The following is a 14,572-nucleotide window of genomic DNA, read 5'->3' on the forward strand; positions in this document are numbered from 1 at the left end:
AGAAAAAGGAAAACAGCCTAACCATAGGTTCAAAAAATTATGGGAGGTTGTGGTTATGGAAAAATTGACACACCAATTACTTACCCAGCAAAATAGACAGAGGACAGATAGATACTTAGATATTTGGTTACCTTTTATTCAATACTCAAAGTACATTTACCCGCAACAAACTCAGCACACATGTCCAATTTTTTAAAATAACAACATTTGAAAGACATGCCTGGTCTGTTAAATGTGTATAACAAGATTTCCCTCAATTTAATAAAATCACTAGAAATGACATAGGTGTTGTAATGATGCTTATATGGTAACGGCCTGTGAAATAGAAAGATCTGATAACTATAATCCCGTATAATATCTCTTTAAACAAAAGGTAACTGTTGTCATGATTTTTTGTTTCTGATATTTACAGGGCAAGGATTTGTAAATTTGTTAAAACTTCCTAAATAAATAGTTGTTAAAAAAAAATCTGCCCCCCAGCTGAAGGGAAGGTTGGGATCATCTAGTTCTGATGATGTTCAGCCATCCTCCCAAATAATATGAAATCATCTGAGCATCAGATGAGTTACAGAGAGCCCTGTTTTGCCTATCAAATGGGCCAGATTGCACTGAATGGCAGATATTTTCAAAAAATTCCCAGGGATAGAGTATGTCTTGTCAATCCCTCCCTCCAGGGTCTTCATTCCAACCCCCTTTTTCAGATTACATAAACTGGACACTGTGCTACAGTACCAATATATCAGTATATTTTTCAGGACCAAAGTGTACACATTTTCCAGCAAAGGTTTTCATATAGTTTTGTCACCTCCTCCCCTTGATTGTGGTTATGAGAAGACATAACCAGAAGCTGGGAATGAGCGACAGGGAATGGATCACTTGATGATTACTTGTTCTGTTCATTCTCTCTGGGGCACCTGACATTGGCCACTGTCGGAAGACAGGATACTGGGCTAGATGGACCTTTGGTCTGACCCAGTATGACCGTGCTTATGTTCTTATTTGTGTTCCAATGGGAAAACAATTACTACTATTCCCCTCTCCCCACCTGCAAGCACATGCACCTCTAGAACAAGGGGATTCTCACAGGTTGGGACCTTTCATAAGGTATTAGCAGCATATCATTGACAATGCCAGTGAGTCCCAGAAGCCAGAGTATGGGACAGCAAATGTGAATACCTTGAATGGTTGACAACCTAAGTGCAAAGTGGAATTTCCAATGTTCCTTAAATTGAAGGGCAATAAAATGTGTGTGAACAACATCAAGCACAATGGGACCCTGATCCCAGATTGGGGCCTCTAGATGCTATCACAATACAAACAAACAAACAGATAAATAAATAAAAATAATTAATAATAAATACATTAAACACGAGACTAGGAGAGACAGTTTGGCTGAGCAACTATAGTGACCTGGAGTTTTTATCTTTACCTTAGTTATTCTTTACATAGCCTCTTTTCAAAGTTAAATATCTCAGGCACTTTATCCACTTATTTTTAAACACTCAAGGCAACTCGTTTTCAGTGCCATGTTTGTATTCTCCATTGGCAGACCAAATCTCATATGTGGATGTGCAAGTCACTAGTGGCAGATGTCCCATAGCTGCTGTCCCCGTTTGGGAGCATCATGGCTGATAATCTACATAGCCATAGGTGAATACATCCCTTGGTCATTTCACTCACTGTGATTGATGGATCCAGACGGGGTGGTGTTTGTCTCTGAATGTCCTTTCTTCTTTCTCTGATGACTCATCACTGATAGATTGTTCAGTCTTCTGTAAGTGTAGTTCCATCTCCTGGGCATTGGAATTATTATTAACCTGTGTGCTAGGCAGTTCTGCTCTCTGATGGCAATTGTAATTTATTTACAGGACAATCTCCTAAAGGCTGTGTCTGTATCCAGATACAGGGGTCTTCATCTGATCACTATACTGGATTCCATGGTCCTAGTACTTTTTTGTCCTTGTCCCTGTGCTTAAGCTTTGTCCCTTTGGGTTAGTATTCCAACTAAATTATCAGTTGCAAGGCAACCACTAAGAGTTAGGTTTCAGAGTAGCAGCCCTGTTAGTCTGTATCCACAAAAAGAACAGGAATACTTGTGGCACCTTAGAGACTAACAAATTTATTAGAGCATAAGCTTTCATGGGCTACAGCCCACTTCTTCGGATGCATCGAAAGCTTATGCTCTAATAAATTTGTTAGTCTCTAAAGTGCCACAAGGACTCCTGTTCTTTTTACTTTAGGCACCGATTTTAAAAATCTTGTACAAATTCTCTTGAGCAGTTGATTCTCAAATTCCCTACCCTGGTCATGATAGATCATTTTAGAAAATCCAAAGCAAAGAATAAAGTCTCTGAATATTTTATCAGCAGCTGTTCTGCCTGTTTTACTGGTTGTTGGGTAGAGCTGTGAAAAGCTAGTGAAGTGGTCTACTTCCACTACTAAAACATATTCACAGCCCTTCCCTCTCACTTGTCTAAAAGCAAGTGATCACACAGATGCATGGGAAGGGGATCATGGTAGTAATGTTCTACAAGGGTAATTAATTTCTGAATAGTAGGTCTATTTTATTTAACACACAGACAAACACTGCTGACTGGAGCGGAAATGAAATTTCACTTAAATTATGCCATTTTGTCAAAGCGGAAATGTTTCACTGAAACATATCGATTTTGACAAAATCTTCATTGCAAAGGTTCTTTTTGGTTCAGGGCTCTCTGGTCAGTTCTGATTAGTTAGGGTGTGTGTGTTATGAATAAAAAAATCTCAATTTTTTAATCTGAAAATAAATGCTTTGACACAATTCCATTTACTGAAAACATTTGAATGGTTTTGGTTTTGTTCCAAGAAACGAAAACAAATTTTGAAAGTTTGAAAGTTGCTGTGAAATCAAAGGTCGTCTTCCAGCTAGCTCCGTTCCTGAGAGAATGATCATTTTCTTCCTTCATTTGCAGCCAACAGAATCTCTTTTGTGCCAAATGAAATGTCCATTTGGGCCTGAAGGGAGCAAGGTGCTCATGTAATTATTGGTAAATCAATGGTTACACAAATTGGTTTTTGAATTCTACTTGTCTATAGAGGAGTCCTTCTTTACTACACTGCCCCATTCTTGTATCAGCAATCTTACAACTGGAGTCTCCCTGCCATCTCTGTGTCCTACTGAGCTGTTTATTTCTGCCCTCCATCTCAAATTACTCACCTGATCCTTAGAGAGAAAAGGTGGGGAGGTAATATCTTTTATTGAACCAATTTCTATTTGTGAAAGAGACAAGCTTTCAAGTTTACACAGAGCTCTTCTTCAGGTGACCTTGTTCACCTGATCCGTGTTCTTTTAGCTTCCTCTTGGCTAACATGAGGCTGGGGTAGCATGAGGAATACCTGCCCTTCCTTTCCCATTACTGTCTGGGTACTTGCTAAAGAAGGGATTCAGAATACTTTCCCCTCTGGCTGGACAACAGCACTCATTTGTACTGTGCAGGGACTGCCTGAGAGCCCCATCTTTTGCTGATGTTCTGTCTCATTACTAAAGCCAGCTTCATCGTCTCAAGCAAGATCTCCTCACTGACTCTGAGACCATCCAAACATTTCCTCATTTCAGCTTGAATATTATCAATCCATTGCCTTGTCATTGCTACCTAGAGCCGGCTGAAAGTTTTCCACTGGAAAATACAGTTTGATTGAAATCTAAACATTTAATAGGATCTTGTTGATTCCGATAACATTTTTGAAAAAAGTTTTATTTTATCTTTCTTGTTTAATTTTGATAAGGTAAAATGTTTTGTTTCAACATTATCATTTTGATTAATTTCAATTCAACTTGTATATTACATAGAATATTTATATTTATATTAATACAATACAATATATTAATGTTTTAACAATGCATTATATTTATATATTTAATATTATGTATATGCTATTTAATATTTTAATACGGTATACAAGCTGAAACAAAATTAATTTACTTTAAATGAAACATGTTGACATTATCACAATTAAATGATTTGATAGCTCAGAATGAAAGTTTTTGAGAATTTCCATTCTGCAGGAAATTTCAAAATGTCTTTTTTTTTTTTGGTTCCAATTCAAATTTATGGAATTTCCTGCAGAATGGAAATTCCAGTATTAGACCAGCTCTAGTACTGCCTCTAAAAATTGGCTCTGGACCAACTGAGTGATACTTCAGATCTGATGAGACTCAGTCAGATTATATCAGGCTGCTGCTGATCCACCAGATGAACTAAACCTTCCAAAGGGTTTATCTGGGCTCTTGTTCCTTTTATAGAGATTTTACTTTTCACTTCCTTATAAAACCTAATGATGGCCCCAAGCTTTTAAACTGCGAGGGCAAATTCAGTGTTTGGACTTGTATCGAAATCCAGATCTGGGACTACATCCTCTGATGGTGTAAGTCAGCATCGCTCTACTGAAGTCAATGAAGTGATGCTGATTTACACCAGCTGAGAATGTGGTCTCAGTTCTGGATTTGGATCCAAGTCCAAACTCTCCCACAGTTTGGGGTGTTGCAATGTGGGATTCCAGCTCAAAGCAATTCAGATCTGAATCTAAACCTGCCCAAAGTTCAGGAGAGGAGAGGGAGCACGTTTGATGGGTGCTTGTGTTTCTGTCCCATCTTTAGTTAAAACTAAACAAAAGCAAAACCGTCCCAAGCAGTAAATGCCAAACTTCATCCTTTGTTATGCTGATTGAAAGCCCTCTGGAGCCTGGAAGGTGCTCTGTATTTTCTACAAGCAGATTCATCAACATTTTTCATGTGAACACATAATAATGCTACTGACACCACCAAAACTAAACTTTACTCTTATTAGAGAGCAAGGCAGGTAACATAACCCGCTTTATTCCCCCACGAGAACCCTCTCCCTGATGTGAAACATTTTATGAAAGTGACATATGTCTAATTGGCTGAAAGGTAATATTCAAAAGAGACACAGGCCCGCTGCTCCTCTCTGAACTCAGGGACTGCAGCTGGCAGAGTGTTAAATCAGTTAACAGTTGGGCCCATTACTGTGCTGCTGCTACTGCTACTGCTACTGCTGTTATTGGGACTGTTGCTGAGTCTAGCTCAATGAGCTCTATAGTCAATGGAGAAGGCATCTCTATTGTGCACCTCAAAGCATGCTCACAGCCCCTGAAAGAGAAACAGGCCCCAAACTACTGGCGCAGATCGTATGACAGGATTACTTGCTTGTTGCTCCTCTATTTTTTTTTTTTTTAAAGGGACTTCTATTGGCACATAGGACGGAATTACGTGAGGGGAGACCGTATTACATCGTGACAGCTGGAAAACTGGGGACTGAAGAATGTAAAAGAGAGCTGGGTTCTTTTATGCCTCCTGCACACCTACCCGAAGTACCTTTTAATTAATTTGTGTGGTGGGGGGAGCTCCAGTATATAGGCAGTATGGGGCAAACCCTGGTTTCATTGAAGTTAGTGGTAAAATTCCCATGGACTGCAGGGAGGCCAGGATTATTCCACAAAAGCATACACAATAGCCATACTTTATAGATATTGCTTATTTGCTCTTATGCTTCTTGTGGATTAATTGTGTATTTTTTAAAGGCTCCAACTATACCAGTTCAGAAATTGTTTTAAAACTACATTTAAATATAGCTCCAACTAACCCAGCCTCAAAGACCCCACCTTCACTAGAGACCAGATCCTTAGCTTGTGTAAATCAGTGCTTCCACAACGGAGCTAATACAGCAATGCTGACTTACAAAACTAAGGATCTGGCCTCACAAGTACAAGTGTATTTTTGTAACCAGGTTGTGACACTCTCCTCTGATCCAGTTAACAATGAACATCATTGATTTATGTCCACCCAGCAGCTTTATACAACCATCAGCTAAGTCTGTTTCCACACCTCCCACATCACATTTCTATGAGTACGTTCTGAGAAAATCTGTGCAGCTTAACCTACAGTTCTTCAGAGGGCCACCATGCCCAGAGGACATGGATAGAGAGCAACACCAGCATATGGTGGCAGTGACAACCATTTTAATGATGCTGATCAATGCAGGGAGGATAATGCCGCGCAAACCTTTGATGCCATCCTGCATAAATTGCCAGATGCTCCCAGAAATGTCCAATCAAAACAAGTTTCTGATAATCCACATATAGAGGCTTCATCTAATGTTAAGAAAGTTTTGTAGTCTCACCAAAACTTCTAATCAACAATTCCTTTAGTTCAAACCCCATTCGTTAATTCCATTCTGTGTTTTCTTTTCATGACTTAGGATAATTTAACATTTCAACCAAACGAAGAGGTATGTACAAGTGTTTAATTTAGGTCTCGTAAAGAGATCTGTGTGCAAAATTCAGTGTTTTCAATTCTGTCCTGCAAATCTTTCCTTTGGATTGGATACAAGTTGATTCTCACTTTTTATTTCATTTTTTTTGATCCAACTGAATCCTAACTCTCAAAGCAAAATGTTGAGTTTTGCACAATTGTGACTTGAAACCATAAACTGGCCCAAGTCTGTAGTGAAACAAAGCAAGTTTACTAGCACTATCTTCAAGTAGCGCAGTTAGGAAATATGCACCAAATTCAGCTTCAGTATTGCAGGCATAACTCCACTGTACTTGTTTGCTGGGGCTGAATTTGACTTTCTATCTTTTGTGCCTATAGTGCTGGAAGTGGAGGAGATGGTGAAGTATTAGTTTCAAGAAGAAAAATAATGGATGGAAAAGAAATCTGGTCATTAACCCCTGATTAGGTCCCTGGGTAGGATGTAGCAGATCCTTGCATTTAGAAGAATCTGGAACAGAGTGGGATGTAAGAACATGGACTTCCTTAGGAAATTCCAGGGGCTATCAGGGGGATCTTTGTTCACGGGATCCTTTAGAGAAGTGCACTGTGGTTCTGAAAACATTTAGATAAGAGTTGCCATGTTTAAGGCGTGTAATCGCGCAACACATGTGGAAAAAAATAGACACTGGGCCTGATTCTCATTTTACACTAGGTCCCTTTTATACTACTCTGGCCGTGTAAAGGGGCCTTAATGTGGGCATAAAAGGGCTTAGTATAACTGAAAATCAAGCTCATTGTGTCAAAGTCTAGGAATAAAAAGTTCATATCTATGTGCTGAAGTCTTAAATTATTATTATTACCTAGGATAATTCCAATATGTATCATATCTAATCTAATCCAATCCAACCACCCACATTATCAGCCTCTGAGCACACAGTATTACTATTTAATATTTATTTAACACCATACATTTGCATGGCACTTTCCCAGGGTAAAAAAGGGACAGTCCCTATCCTGAAGAATTTACAGTCCAAGGGCCCTAAGATAGACAAACACAGGGAAGGCTGAAATCATGGTCAGAGAGAGAGAGAACTATAGCTCGAACCAGGGTTTTAGTGGTAGAAATAAATGGAAGAGTTGAAGTTTAGAAATGTGTTACAGGGAGAAGTGACAAGATTTGGTGGGAACCTGGAAGTGAGCAGAGAAGAAAAGGTGCCCGTGAGAGTTAAGCCCAAGGTTGTGAGTACGACTGACAGGGAGGATAGTGGAGCTGTCAGCTGTGGTGGAGGAAATAGGAAGGACAGAAGTTCACCTGTAGCAATCTGTAGATTGAAAAAGCGAGGGGACATCCAAGAGGAGATAATGGAAAAACAGGAAGAGATGCAAGTCTGGACACAGGGGGAGACGCCAGGGGTGGACAGATACATTGAGAGACATCAGCATAAAGGTGGTATGAGATCATGAGAGCAAATGAAGTCAGCCACAGGCAAAAGAGCAAGGGTGGAAAGGGAAGGGGCTGAAGGCCCTCAGGAACACCAACACAGAGGGTGAACTTTGAGTATCTGCTTCTCACAGAAGGCCCTGGATAGCTCAGAGATTCATGGAGCGTAAGGCCAGAAGGGACCATTAGATCATCTAGTGTGACCACTTGTATATCACAGGCCCTTAAATTTCACTCAGTTACCCATGTATTGAGCCCAACAGCCATCCCACATTAACAGCTAAGGCTCATTAATCAGACACGTCTCTCTCTTCTCACAGGGACTGTCTTTTTGTTCTGTGTTTGTGCAGCGCCCAGCACAATGGATTCCAGGTTCATGCCTGAGGCCCCTAGGCACTACGGCAATACAAACATGCAATAAATAATAATAAAGTAACTACAGGACATAGTCTAATCTACGTCATTCTGTGTGTGCAACTCTTGTTGGTGACGGGGGGGGGGGGCTCTCCAGGTGAGGAGGGGGAGATGTGGTCTTGTGATTTCAGCACAGGTGGGAAGCAAGGAACTTTTGGGTTCTAATCCAAGCTCCGACACTGACTCTCTCTGCAGTCTTGGGCAGATGTAACCGCCTCAGTTTCTCAGCCTGTAAAATGGAAATAACACCTGCCACCCTGACGGGGAAGATGGCTGATTAATGTTTGTTGAGAGTTTTAAGGAGAGAAAGTTCTGCATAAGAGATACACTATTATTGTTGCTATTGGTTGAAATCGCCATCATTCCGCAAGTGAATATAAAAAGGTAGAGATAATTAAGTTAAATAAATAATTCAACTGTCCCTGAAATGTTTGTGATTGACCAGATCTTCCTTCCCCAAGATATAGTGACTACAGAAAAAATTAATCTCTTCTACAGGGAAGGCTGCCCTCTTCTAATCCTTGCCCCAATTTCAAAAATGTCCCTCTAGCTTTGTGGCACTGCAACCCCACTGCCACCGTTGATAATCTGAACTCCTGCCTATGACTCGAGTGCCCATCCTTAGATCTTAGAAGCCAGCCTTTTAATTTGGACACTTTAACATGGGTATCACGTGCCCATTAACAAGGCTACAGTCTTTTACATTTGGCCTAAGATTTGTAACGTGAATTCCCACCATAACCACTTTGACCTGAAAGCTCAAAGAAAGGCTCTGGCAGCCTAACCCACACCACCCTTGGGCTGCCATTCCAGAGCACAGATAAAAGTGAAACTTGAGCAGAAAATGTTTGCGGTGCCACTGGCAATCAAGGTTTCCGTTGCCACAGTAACAGGAACACTTCATCAGCTCAGCTAACAGATGGCTAGTGAGCAACAGGCAGCATATGTTCCAATAAGCACTGACATCAGCACAGATGGAGGGTGGGCAGGAGGCTGGCCCTGAAACATAACCTGACATTTCCTTCTCATTTGGTGCTGCATTGTTATAGCTCACACAGGAAGATTAGCAGGGAAAAGTGAATAGCATTAGGGAATCTGCTCAAGAACCGATTACTAACACTTCACTGCAGTTTTAGATTTTTACTTAACCAGAGTGCAACATTGTTAACAACATTCAGTGGCACAAAGGAAAATGCAGTGGGTTTTAACGACAGGGGCTTTATTTTCATCACAGGCAGGTTTTCCCAAGAACACTAATTAACAGGGATTGCCACCTTCTAGGTGTCTAGATCTCCAGTTCTACTGATTATTTCGGCTTTAAAAAAACAGAGTGCAACCAAAACCCGTACAGGATTAAACAAAACCCCACAAACACATTGTGAGAAGGATATAACTTTACTCACCACATAAATAAAGTTTAAAGATTGCTACAAAAGACAAAAAGCCTATAGTCACAGAAGAAAATCAGGCACATATCCCTGCTGGTGGGAGCTCAGGCAAAGCTGGGCTTCAAGTGGGACTAAAGGACTCAGGAATCAGTAAGTAAATAAGTTATAGGCAGGGATCCCATTTTATATTTATGTACTTATGCCTGGGTCAGCTGGCAGGTTGTGTGAGGATGCCCCCTTCTGCCTTCATCCTTAGCTCCCAAACACCTTTGCACGACAGATGGCAAGGTAGTGACTAGATTGTGCCTCATGAAGAGGAGAGTTTTGTATACACATGGCTAAAATGTGTACAAATAATAAATACATAAATTGATCATGCACAGAAGCCTTCTGATATGTCATAATAGCTTTAGGGCGCCCTTCTTCCACTGATGTGAGTGAGATTTTCACAGGCGCCTCCCTTTAATGCTAATAGGACTTGTCTGTACATCCATCTCTTGTGTCAGTAGGAGAATAGACCCTTCAGCACAACCATTCTCCACCTGTGGATTGCAAACCCCGAGTGGGCTGCCAAGCTGTTTTAGGGATGTCCTGCCCCCACAGCCAGTTCTCAGTTGCAGGTCTTTTGCTGAAATATATTTGTTCAGACACTGGTAACTGTCCCCCTCAGATGCCAAGACAGCCCCAGAAATCCCAACACCAATTCCGGTGGCAGCTCCTTTGAAGCTTTACGGGAGTAAATACTTAGCACTTCTACAGCACTTTTCATCTGAGGCTCCTCAAGCCTCTTTTTCAACATTAATTAATTCTCACACCACCTCTCCAAGGTCAGGGTGACCAGACAGCAAGTGTGAAAAATCGGGACAGGGATGGGGGGGTAATAGGAGCCTATATAAGAAAAAGACCCAAAAATTGGAACTGCCCCTATAAAATCGGGACATCTGGTCACCCTACTCCGAGGTAGACATTGCTGAACCCCATTTTACAGATAAGGAGAGAGCAGCTCAGGGAGTCTAAGGCCCACATTTGCAAGTGGCCTCTAATTTTGTTGTCTCAATATTTTGATCTCAGCTTTAGACAGCTATTGTTATTCTGTATATTACAGTAGCAACTAGAGGCCCAAGCTGAGAGCAGGAGCCTATTGTCCCAGGCACTGTACAAACACCTAGTGAGAAACAATCCCTGCGCCCAAGAGCTACAGTCTAAATAGACAAGAATGGCAAAGAGTGTGAGAGGAAGCTGATGCCCAAGGAAGTGAGGTGACTTCCCTAAGGTCACACAGCAGGTCATTGACACAGCTGGGAATAAAACTCAGGTTTCCTGACTTCTAGTCCAGTGCCCTACTCACAAGACCACTACCCAAGCAGGGCCAGATTTACACCTTATGCGCCCCTAGGCACAGCATCTTCTGCGCCCTGCCTGCCTGCAGCTGAGCTTCATGTTTTCCAACAAAATGAAACGAAAATAAATATAAACACAACTTCCCCTGGAAGGCACATTCCTCCACCACGCATGGTGCACCCAGCCTGAGCCAGAGCACAGCCCACCAGCCCCAGGAGAGGCCCAAAGGGGGGATTGTACCTCTCCCCACAGAGAGCTGTCCCCAGGTGTCTTCCATCCCTACCTGCGCTCCAGCTCTGCCTGGGCAAGTGAATGGGGTGCCAGCCACACCCCTTCTTCTCCCTCCCCAGCACGGGACAGAGGCAGCAGGGCGGCCGAGATTGGGAAAGGGATGCTCTCAGCACGTTCAGCAGCCGTCCCGCCCAGCCACAGCTCACAGCACCCCCAGGCTGACTTGGATGCTCACCCTGCTTCAGTCCCACAAGCTGGGCGGCCACCAACCCGCACCAGGAGCCCGGCCACCCGCAGGGCAGCTGTATGTATTAACTTTTTAACTTTTAACCCACTTTTAACTTTTAGGCACCCCTAGAATGTCGGCGCCCCTAGGCGCGTGCCTACTGTACCTAATTGGAAATCCAGCCCTATACCCCAGGGGCCTTATTTTTAGAGGTGTTGAATTCCTGTAGTCCCTCTGGACTCCAAGTGGAGTTATGGGTGCTCACTGAAAACGAGACTCTACGTGTCTCAAGTTGAGTACTGGGCCAACCCAAATCTGTGGACATTTTATAATTTTTGGGCCTTATGTGCCCAACTTTAGGCATTCAAGTTTGAAAACTTTGCCCTCTGGGACTTGTCTGAGTTAACTTCAAATCAGTGGCACCGCCTGAATCCCAGGACTCTCCCACGCCATTGCTCTAACTGCTAGACCCGACATGCAAACATTAGAATGAGAGGAAAGGCTTCTAGGGACACAGCGGTGGAGGACTGATTGAGTGTAGCTGAATTATTTGATTTATTTTGACTTAGAAAATTATGTCAATCACTTAAAAAGTGCCCATTCCATGCTCTGGGCTTCTTTACAATTTTTAACATTGCATTCTCTTCTTCAAACATTTAGGGAACAAGAAACTATGGCCTGAACCGTTTAGGACTTGAAGGGGATGTCTACACTGCAACTGTGAGTGAGCCTTCCAGCCCGAGGAGACAGACTTGCGCTAGTTCCGCTGGATTTGGCATGCTAAAAATTGCTGAGTGGACATTGTGGCTCGGTCGGCAGCTCAGATTCTCAGGCCCATGCAACCTCCTGGGCCTGAACTCAGTTGGGTAGCCAGAGCCACACTGTCCACACTATTTTTAGCATCCTAGCTTGAGGAAAGCTAGCACAAGTCTGTCTACCCAGGCTGGGAGGCCCGCTCCCAGCTGCAATGTAGACACACCCTTAAGGTTAAAACCAATACCTTGAATTTTACCCAGAAACTCAAAGTGAACGTGGGGACACATGACAGGAACCGCCTCCTTCAGTGTTAATCTTTGGGGCTTTAGAATTTAAGTCTTTCCTCCAGTCATTAGAAATGTCTTACTCCTTTCCTCCAATGTCAATATAACAATCAATGAACAGTTACGAGCAAACCCTCTGTGGAAATACGCTTTCTGTACAGAACATGCATTGTAGCTGCACCAATTACGCTGATTGGTATATGCTTAAAGCTGCATCACATTAAACCCTGTGGGCCAAATTATCACCTGATGTAAATCAGTGTTGCTTCATTGCCATCAATGTAGCTGTGTTGGTAGACACCAGCTGAGGATCTGGCCCCTTTTGTTTTCAGGTATTTCAAGCTCAGCTATAACAATTTGAAATTAAAAATTGAAGGGCTGGATTACCAGAACAACAAAGTGAATTTGCCTATAAAACAGCTGCTGTGTATATGCAGTAGGCATCTTTCAGTCAAACACATTTCATAGCGATGTCTACTAGGCAGACTCCTTAGCGTCCAAGAGAACTGGTCATGCTGTATAATGTACTCTGTATCTGAAAAATACCTTTTGTGTGCGTATTTGCACAATTTGTGTACCAAATGTTTATTTTCATAGGAGACAAGCTAGCCAACTGGACAAGCAGTGAGCCTTAAATCTGAACAGAGATGAGCTTCTTCAATGGAATCTACAGTAGATATCTTGAAGCTGGTGCATGGTTTTCCATCAGATTATCATATCCATACTTAACAGTATTATGTGCAGTATTAATTACTTCAACTGGCCTAATTTCAATATTTCCTTCATTTTATAGGGGGCAGAATAAATTATTATTTCTTCTCTTTCTCTCCTCATTCCCTCCCCAGATCAGCCACGTGCTATGACCTATCCAAGCAATCTTCCTCCTCCTGTCCCTTCCCTACCCTGCAAAGCCCCAATCCTGACTTCCAGTTCCTCACTGCAAAAGCAGAAAACAAGCACATGCATCTTTGCCAAAAGCCAAAATGATTTCCCTGACCCTCTCCTCATATTAGTAACCGCTGGTTTGTTTGTTTTTGTTTTTTTACAGTCATCCCTCTGGCTCTTAGCACAAGTCACCCCATTTACAAAAATTAATCTTCTTGCCCTAGGTACACATGGATTTGGGATAAATGTTATAAAGCAGCCTTACAAAATGGTACTTTTATCATCATCATTCATAGTAAAGAACAGGCAAGGAGATTTGTGTCCAGACTGATACATTTTCATGACAATTTCCCAAGCTTTGTTTAAACCAGAGGGGAGTTTGAAGGTTCCAATAAACATTTATCTTTTAAACACCAGCCTTCCTCACACTCCACAGCTTCATGTTCAGCCACACACGTATTGCTTTCATGGTCTAGTGTAGTAGTTTTCAACCTGTGGTCCACACATCTCTGGGGGTCTGTAGACTATGTCTGAGATTTCCAAAGGGGCCTGCACTTCCATTTGAAATTTTTTAGGGGTCCACAAATGAAAAAAGGTTGAAAACCACTAGTCTAGCAGGAACTGATGGGTAAGGTTAAGATTTAGTCATGGATATTTATAATAAAAGTCATGGACAGGTCATGGGCAGTAAACAAAAATTCACAGCCATGACCTATCCATGACTTGTACTATATACACGACTAAATCTTGGGTGCTCTGAGGGGGAGGTTCTGGGGGCACCACAGGTGCTCTGGAGGGGGGGCTCTGAGGGCACCACAGGTGCTCTGAGGCAGGGGGCAGCCTAGGGGCACCGCTGGTGCTAGGGGGGTGGCAGTGGCGCATGGCCCAAGACTGCGGCTGGTGCTAGGGGAAGGAGGGAGAGAGGGAGGTGGCACACGGCTAGGAGGTGTCAACTGTCTAATCACACAAACCCAAACACCCTTGCCCCGCCTCTGTCCTGCCCCACTCATTCCATTCCCGCACCCTCACTCACTTTCACTGGGCTGGGGCGGTGGTGCGGGAGGGGGTGTGGGCGCTGGGCGCTGGGCTGGGGCTGAGGTGTTTGGAGTGTGGGAGGGGGCTCCAGGCTGAGCGTGGGGTAGGGGTGCAGGGTGCAAACTCTGGGAGGGAGTATGGGTGCTGGAGGGGGCGCAGGGCTGGGACAGAGGGTTGGGATGAGGGCTCTGGGAGTAGGGGATTGGGGTGTGGGAGGGGGTGAGGGGTGTGGGCTCTGGGAGGGAGATTGGGTGCAGGAGGGGGCTCCAGGCTGGGGCAGGGTGTTGGGATGCAGGTTCTGGG

Source organism: Trachemys scripta, chromosome 3, assembly GCF_013100865.1.
Source record: "Trachemys scripta elegans isolate TJP31775 chromosome 3, CAS_Tse_1.0, whole genome shotgun sequence".
Classification (NCBI taxonomy): Eukaryota; Metazoa; Chordata; order Testudines; family Emydidae; genus Trachemys; species Trachemys scripta.